At 45.9% G+C, this 7596-nt stretch overlaps 1 protein-coding gene across 12 annotated transcripts in view; it reads left to right on the top strand.

The window, feature by feature from the left end:
* The first annotated feature begins 203 nt into the window (after positions 1-203).
* The window catches only part of GJC1 (gap junction protein gamma 1), a 28399-nt gene continuing 21006 nt past the window's right edge, over positions 204-7596 (top strand). For 5 of the 12 annotated variants that reach the window (XM_075036159.1, XM_075036158.1, XM_075036152.1 and 2 more), the window contains exon 1: positions 1389-2410. The gene's annotated coding sequence lies outside the window, so the exon portion shown is untranslated. Of the gene's footprint in view, positions 305-1386; positions 2416-3782; positions 6847-7596 lie in introns of those variants that run through there. The other 7 variants (XM_075036161.1, XM_075036160.1, XM_075036153.1 and 4 more) reach the window with 5 other exon arrangements.

Genomic DNA, 7596 nt, shown 5'->3' with positions numbered 1-7596 from the left:
ATTTCCAGGTCTCCCACGCGTGAGGCACACACACACACACACACACACACACCCTTTACTTCGGAACAAGCCCCCTCGTCACGCCGTGCAAACGCGCCGCTGTCAGCGGGGGCGCGCGCGCGCCGGGCGGGCGGCACGTGGCGGCGGGGCCGTGGTGGGTGGGTGGGCTCGTGGGGAGGAGGGGGCTTTGCGCATGCGCCCCGCGCCCCCCGCCCGGGCTCGGCGGGCCCGCCGCGGCGGCGCGTGTGGGCGGCCGAGGGGGGCCCCGCCGCGACCATGGGCTGGAGCCGCGCGGGGCGGCGGCGTGAGTGGGGAGGGGGGCGGCGGGCAGGGGGGCAGCGGGGGGCGGAGGGGAGGCGGGAGCTCGGAGGGGACCGAGCCGCGGGGGGTGGGGTGGGGTGGGGGGGCTGAGGGGAGGCGGGAGAGGCCGAGCGGCCGTCGGGCTGAGGGGAGGCGGGCGCTCTGAGGCGAGCCGCGGGCTCTGAGGGGACCGAGGCGCGGGCTCTGGGGGGAGGCGGGAGCCTGAGGGGACCGAGCGAGGGGCCGAGAGCAGCCGCCGCGCCCTCCGCCGCCAGCCGCCGTTGCGCGGGCCGGTCGCGCCCCCGGCGTCTCCCGTGGGCCGGGCGGGCCCGCGCGTTCCCGCTGCTTGCTTGCCCGTAGCTGGCGCCCTCGGCTTCGTCCCGCCGGGCTTCCCCGGCGGGCTCTGGAGGGCAGGGAAGCCCCTCGGCTCCCGCTGCGGGGAGGCGGCTTTCAGGGACGGGCATTTCTAATGCGTTTCTTCCGAGTGAAGAAATGCAGACCCTCGTCGCGGCTTTCTGGCGTTAGAGAGAAGTGTGCTGGGAGTGCACAGCCTTCCAGGTGTTCTTACCACCTGGTGGCGAATTTTGCTTTTTCCTGTGATGCTGATCTTAGTTCCAAGTAACAGGTATTTTTTTTTTACTTTAAGAGGCACCAACTGTCTGTCACCTCACTAGCGAACTCGCCTTGCAGAGCCGGCTCGGCCATCCCAGCTCCTCAGCCTGGCAGGACAGTGCTCGGCAGATCCCTAAGCGTTCAGTCCACGGCAGCAGACGCTGTTGTAGCACCAACACAAGCTAAGAAATCAGCAGCTCCCTGCTCTCCTTGGCCAGATAAACGTTTATAGTGCTGCTGATACCCAGAGTTAACCCTGTCTCGAGCTAACTGGGGCTGCAGCCGTGTGGTTTGACATTTCTCTGTGCTTGATCTGAATGCAGAGCATGAGGAGAAAAATCTGCCCTCTGTGTTAGATAATGAAAGTTTTGGCTTCTGTTGGGCCTAACTTTCACCCGTCATCGTAAAATTTCACAAGAATGACATTTGTACAGTTATTTTTACTGGCTTTTTTTAGCCAATTCTCTTTTCTACTGGTAGGAATTAGTTCTGACTCTTTCTGGTCATTGCGACCTTGCTTCCCAGGGAAGTGCTAATTTTGTTCCACCGTCAAATTGATTACAAATAGGAGATAGTGCACAGAGATTTAATTAGGGCATGGATGTACAGTATGGATTCTCGAGCAACAGTTGGTAACACCGCATTCAGCTTTTTCATTGGGTGTTTAGTTAGTATTTAGAAATAAAAGGAAGAACAAAACCCTTGCATTTCACAGACCATTGATTATTCTTGTTATTATTTCCATGTCTTCTTCTGCCCACTGCAAGTCAAGGATAATTGGTAGAAAAAAAATCTGTCCCATTCTGTTAGAAATCTGTTTCACGGTGATGTTCAGCAAACCAGTTGTTGGTCCAGTTACCAAACCCCACGTTTCTTCAGGTCATTTAAAAGGGGAATGCTGTTGTTTTCTGTCAAGACTTGTGATTAGTAAAATGAAAGGTGCCCTTCTCTATTTTTTATTCTTTCCAAGTGTATTCCAAAGTTATGCTTGTGCTTTCTAGGGGGAACAAGTAAGCTCCGTTCTGTGAAGTGGGATATGTAAGAATTTTTAAAAGAAAATGAATATAGAAACACACAGGTAATTTGAGCCTTATTGTGCTGTTCCTTATTCTCCCCATACACTGCAGACAGCTGAAAGTCCTGTATTTCCAGCAATCCTAAAATTAACTCCAGCGTTTCTGCAATTCTAAAAAGGCAGGAGAGGACGATGTACGATGTTTGTTTTCCCTCTCGTGTCACACTGGTGACTGAAGCGGATCTGGAGGGCTTGGCAGTGGGTGGGGTGAACCGTTACATATTTTCTGTGTCTGACGAATGCGCAGGCTGCTCGGCGTCTGTCCTCTCTCTGGTCAGCGGCAAAAGCTCCTAACGAGTAGATGGTCCTGACGATTAAAGCTGAGGTAGAGTAGTTTGACTGCAGGGATTTCCTGTGCCACAGTGCAGGCTGGGGATCCTTTATGGCCAGGGGCTTCTGACCATGTCTGCGGCCGAGGAGGAGGTGAGGTAAGGGGGTGCGGGGCTCGGAGCAAAAGCTCAGGTGAGCTGGGGTTGATGGTGTGCTGAGAGCGGGCAGCATGGCCGTACACTCTGGGTTGGTTGGACTGAGCGTGAGTGTCTGCCCTGGGAGTATTTCTGTGGCTCCTTGTAAGAAAATGATTCCTTTGCAGTGTCTTTCTCGAAAAATGGTAACTTGACTGATATTTCTGAATGAAATGCCAAAGGATGGGGCAAAATGGAACAAGAAGCATATTTTAGTACACTTTGACAGATCATGTTTGAAGGTTTGTGGTTCAGATCACATGAAACTTATTTTACAAGACCATCTCAGTTTTTTCAACTGTGTGGAAAATGCATTCGGCTGCTATTTGTTGTGGCTACTCGGGTTCATGACCTGGCTTCTCTCATCCTTGCAGTGGCTTTTAAAACTGGCTTTATCAAGTTTTAGATCAGTTTAAATTGTGAAAAGTTATTAGAAAAATCTTAAGGACTGGCAGTATCCTAATGAAAGGGACTACCTTTAGTACTTTGGAGACGAGAATTGCAAGTTTATATTATCACTGATGCAGTGGACTATTGAATTATTGCTAATAGAGAACATTTTCATTTAAAAAACTTAAGTGTTTTCTTAACTGATACAACAACATTAAGATTTTTGGTTTTTTTAAAGGAACTCACAGGTCTGAATGAATGACTATAAATGAGGAATTGTCATGAAATTTCTGTTTTCTAGATGGGTTCCACTGGTGCCCATTCTTAGCCCTTCATTAGTGATTGTTTTTGCCTGTTAGTTTGAAGCAAACATCCAAGTCATCGCAGATAACTTGCAAGTGATGCAAATATCCGTAAATAACTAAAAAATCAGGGTCACAGACTGAAAGCATGGCAGCTCGCTTTAAGAGTTAGAGAAGAGCCCCGAATGGGTTGGAAAACATGCTGATGGTGAGGACTTCTTGCGGTCCCGTCCATCTCTTAACAGAGGGAAGATTAAAAGAAAACTTGTTAACAGTTTATGAGCGAGGACAAAGGTGTAGCAATGCACTGATCAGATGCTAGGCAAGTTTAGACCAATTTTAAGAATTTGGCAAAGATTTTAGTACATACTGAAGAGTTCTAATTGTAGACACAGTTTTTCTAAATAATGTTCTGTGGTTCAAAAGGTAATTGGTTTGGGAATTGTGTTGCTTAGGTGAAACTTGACCTTAAAAGGTCTTTTCTGGCTTTGTATGGTTTTATAGCTGACAAGGGCAAGATTTAAGAGGAAGATTCTTACAAGCTGTGAAATCTAATCACTGATGCAGAGTTTGTGATGAATTTTAACACACAGACTTGTTGACTTGGTAATTTACTGACTGCCAGCAACTTCTGTGACTCCAGAAAAACACCCCAAACTCCTAAAACATCACTTCTTGCCAAGCAGAGGATGAGGTCCAGTGCATTTCTTGTAGTGCTTGCAGTTGTACATAGGTGTAATTCAGGCACTTCGGACCAACAGAGCAAGCTAGAAACACGCTGTCAGGTGTTGTTTAATCCTCAAAATGCCCACACTGGGTGCGTTATGGACTGGGTTACTGAACCTCCTGTGCCTCAGGTACTTCTGCTGGGGGAGCTGGAGCCAGCAGGTGCTCGCAGTGTGGCTGATGCTTCTTTTTTGACTGAGCCACGGTGCTGGAGAGTGAGGAATTGTTACAGCATAGTGAGCTTTCAACTGAGAGCTGCTAAAATGCAACAGGGTGCATGTGAGCCAGGAACGGGGGAACCCATGCAGGCTGTGCTCATCAGGTTGAATTTTGGTGATTTGCCAATGTTTCCCTCGTGGTGATTTGTACCTGCGAGGGGCCGCATGGCTGAGAAAAAAAGTTATGAAATCAGTCTGTAGCCTCACTGTTAGCATTGAGCCGGGAAGAGGGAGGCAATTTTGTGGCTCTTTCCTAATGCCACTTCAGATTTTCACCATCTCTTTTCTAAACATTGGCAACGCAAAGCAAGATGCAGCAGGTACCTCATTATTCCTTTGCCTTATTGCTCAGACAGGATTCTCTGAATGGCAGCACGAACTTGGACAATGGTAACAATCATTAAACAGTTGAAGTAAAAACCTTGGCAGATAATGGACCCCTTTGTTGTCTGGCCGCTCTGTGGTCTGAGATGATGGGTGCTGCTGTCTCATTAGGAGGAAGGTGATCCTTTCTTCCCACCCTGTTTCCAGCTTTTGTTTTTTGTGCTGCCACTCAACAAAGTGCTTTACAGAGTTTGTGCTCCAGATTTATTTATTTTTAATCTGGCTAATAGGAAGTAAATTATTCTCATGAAAAAAGTTCCATTAATATTCCCTACTTTTTATGCTTGCTCTACTTTAACGCTGTTGACCTGTACAGGGAAGCACGTTCCTTCCTAGCATCCCTGCCCAGCACATAGGAAGACTCCCTGAATTACAGATGTGCCTCTGAAAACTGGTCACTGGACCACGGCCTGGTCAGCCCCTCGAGGGTGGCTGCACTGCCGTCTCCGTGCGGAGAAGTGATCCCATTTGCCGTGTTTTGTGAATGAGTATTTTATTGCAGAACCCCACGTCATTATCAGTCTTTCCAGCTGGTCTTTGCACTTCCCGCGAGCAGCAGGAGTGGAATTCCACTATCCTGTACCTGTGCCATGTAATAACATGCTACGCTTTTTTTTGACTCAAGCTGTGGTTAATAATGGTCAAATTCTATTAAACCACATTTCACTTGCTGTGTTCAGTATTGCTTGATGTCTAAATTCTGCTTCTGAAAAAAACCCCATACTTTTTAAATGCCTAAGTTATCTATTCAGTGGCCATTCTTTGTCATCGCTTTGGTAGGCTGTTCGCTTTCTGTTAAAAGCCACAAAAAAGAATTTATCTTCAAAATGCTCCTTGGAGGGGAAGAAGGGAATGTGTAGATTTCCTTTACTGACCTCCTCATACCATAAATATGAATCATTATCACTGCTTGGGTAGTGACGCATGGTTCTCCCCAAATTGTGGACTGTCTGGAAGGTCTGACTGGGATTTTAAAAAAATTGGCTTTCTTTTGTGTAAAACAAAGATTTAAGGTGAAAGTTCTCAGATGCGCTGTAGGCTAAATTGACATACGGCAATGTATGGCTGGGCAGTTGCAACATTATGAGTTATTTTCTGGTGAAGGAAATACTGAGAACGGTAAATATTGTAGCAAAAAGAAATCCCTTTTTCTTCTGCAAACGCAGATAACTTAGTTTCATACCTCAGTATTGGCTAATAATTCCTTAATTATTACATTTCAAAGAAGAACCCAGGGCTTTAAGAAACAACACAAGCTACAAGGTTTTGTGACTATAAATAAAAAGCTATATTTGGAAAAAAAGAATAGTGTATTTATGGACAAAACTGTATTAAGGGAAATGTGATGGAAAAATTGAGTCAGATGAGCTGATGTATGAGGCATTTCCCTATGGAGTCATTGGGCTGAAAAATGTTTTATATGCCTAAACTTGAACAGATGCTTCAACACACACACACACACACACACACGTACATCCCCCCCCCCAGTTTAATATTAGCAGTTTTGTTCATACCACTGTGATTAATTCACGAACCAGCCTGTTTTAGTCTCTTTTCCGGGGGCTATTGGGTATTTCCAGATCATCCAGGTACTTAAGCCCATGCTTAACTGTAAATATGAAGCAGCCCGGTTATTAGCAGAATTTCTTTCAAGATTTACATGAGGCATGTGCTTAAATGACTCACTGACCTGAGATTTACATTTTTACACAGGAGTGAAGGATTTCTCCCCATTACCTTGCTTAGATGAAAATCGGTGGAGTCAGCCAGCTTTTTTGCCTAAATAAGGACACGATACCAGCTTTCGGCTCTTACAGATATTAGTTCCACCTTTTTAGTTACAAATTTGTCAGAAAACAGTTCTGAGTCTGTGTGCCTGACCTCGTTTAAGATACTGTTGAAGTACGAAGAGAAGACATACATATGGATGACCAGCAGATTGTGCCTACTGTTCTTTTTAGTATGAATGTTGCATTTGGTGGTGCTGGAGAGGTGGCTGACAATTGCATTTTATTATTTTGCCTTTGAATACCTGTTGTGGTGTTCCACTCAGCTGTTTATCTGCTTTCCCAGGCTTCTATTATTTGTCTTGTAGGTAGCTGTGCACAGCACTTCCTCTCTTCTAAAAATCCCCAAAGACCTCCCAAAAAATGCAGTGCGTTAGAGCCTGTTGTTTCCACTTTGCTTTTCTGATTGAGCTAAACTGATGAAGGAATGTGGAAAAATGACTTCTGAGTCTAGCTGTGGTGCACCTCAGGAATACATGGCTTACAGTATGAGCGATGATGCTTGGGGCATCAGGGGATATTGACTCCTGCTTGCAGTGACATCTCAGCATCGGACAGTCGTGAGTGGTGCAGCCGTGCCAGACTCAGGTAAAGTTCTGTATCTCACGCTTAAAATAGTAGAGAGCCTGGAAGGGTGATTGTATTTCTTGTGTGTAGATGGTTCCCATGCTACCTTGAGGGTGAGTTTCTGACTCCTTCTTAACTCCTGGAAGTCTTGCTGCGTTACAGATTCAGGGACACAGCTGACAAGTAATACTGTGTGATCCAAGGGCCTGAGGTTGGAGAAACATCTGTAGGCAGGCAAGGGGCTGGGTGGTAGATTGTGCACATGAGGCTGGCCCCAGTGTTAATATATTTTTAAATGGTGTAAAAATATAATAATTAAGGTTCTTAATGTGTGTTCTGCAGGTGTGCTGTCTTGCATATGGCATCTCCTCCTAAAAATCTAAAAATCCCCTGATTTTCATGGTAAACATATTTAAGTAGTTGAGAAATTACTGAATTTTAATTACAGCAGACATTCATTCACAAGAGTTACTTAGCCAACATTCAAATACGTAGTTGAACTGTTTTTAAAAGGAGAAGAATTTTCATAGTGGAAACTGTGATTCCTGGGATATTAAAAAAATAAAATAAAATTGAAGTGTTTGGGAGGAAGTACACGGTGATCTTCCATATAACCATATGGAAATGATGTTCTTTATTCCTTGGTTCATGTAAAGTCTGTGCTCCTTATGGACTGTTTACTTGAAATGTCTGCCTCTGTGGCAACACCAGCTTGATTTATATTCCTCAGCCTGCTCTTGCTCGCTTTGCAATCTGTGGCAAAACCTTATC

Source organism: Buteo buteo, chromosome 9 (genome assembly GCF_964188355.1).
Source record: "Buteo buteo chromosome 9, bButBut1.hap1.1, whole genome shotgun sequence".
Lineage (NCBI taxonomy): Eukaryota > Metazoa > Chordata > Aves > Accipitriformes > Accipitridae > Buteo > Buteo buteo.
Note: the sequence above shows the minus strand (reverse complement) of the source record. Positions and strands in the feature narration are given on the sequence as shown.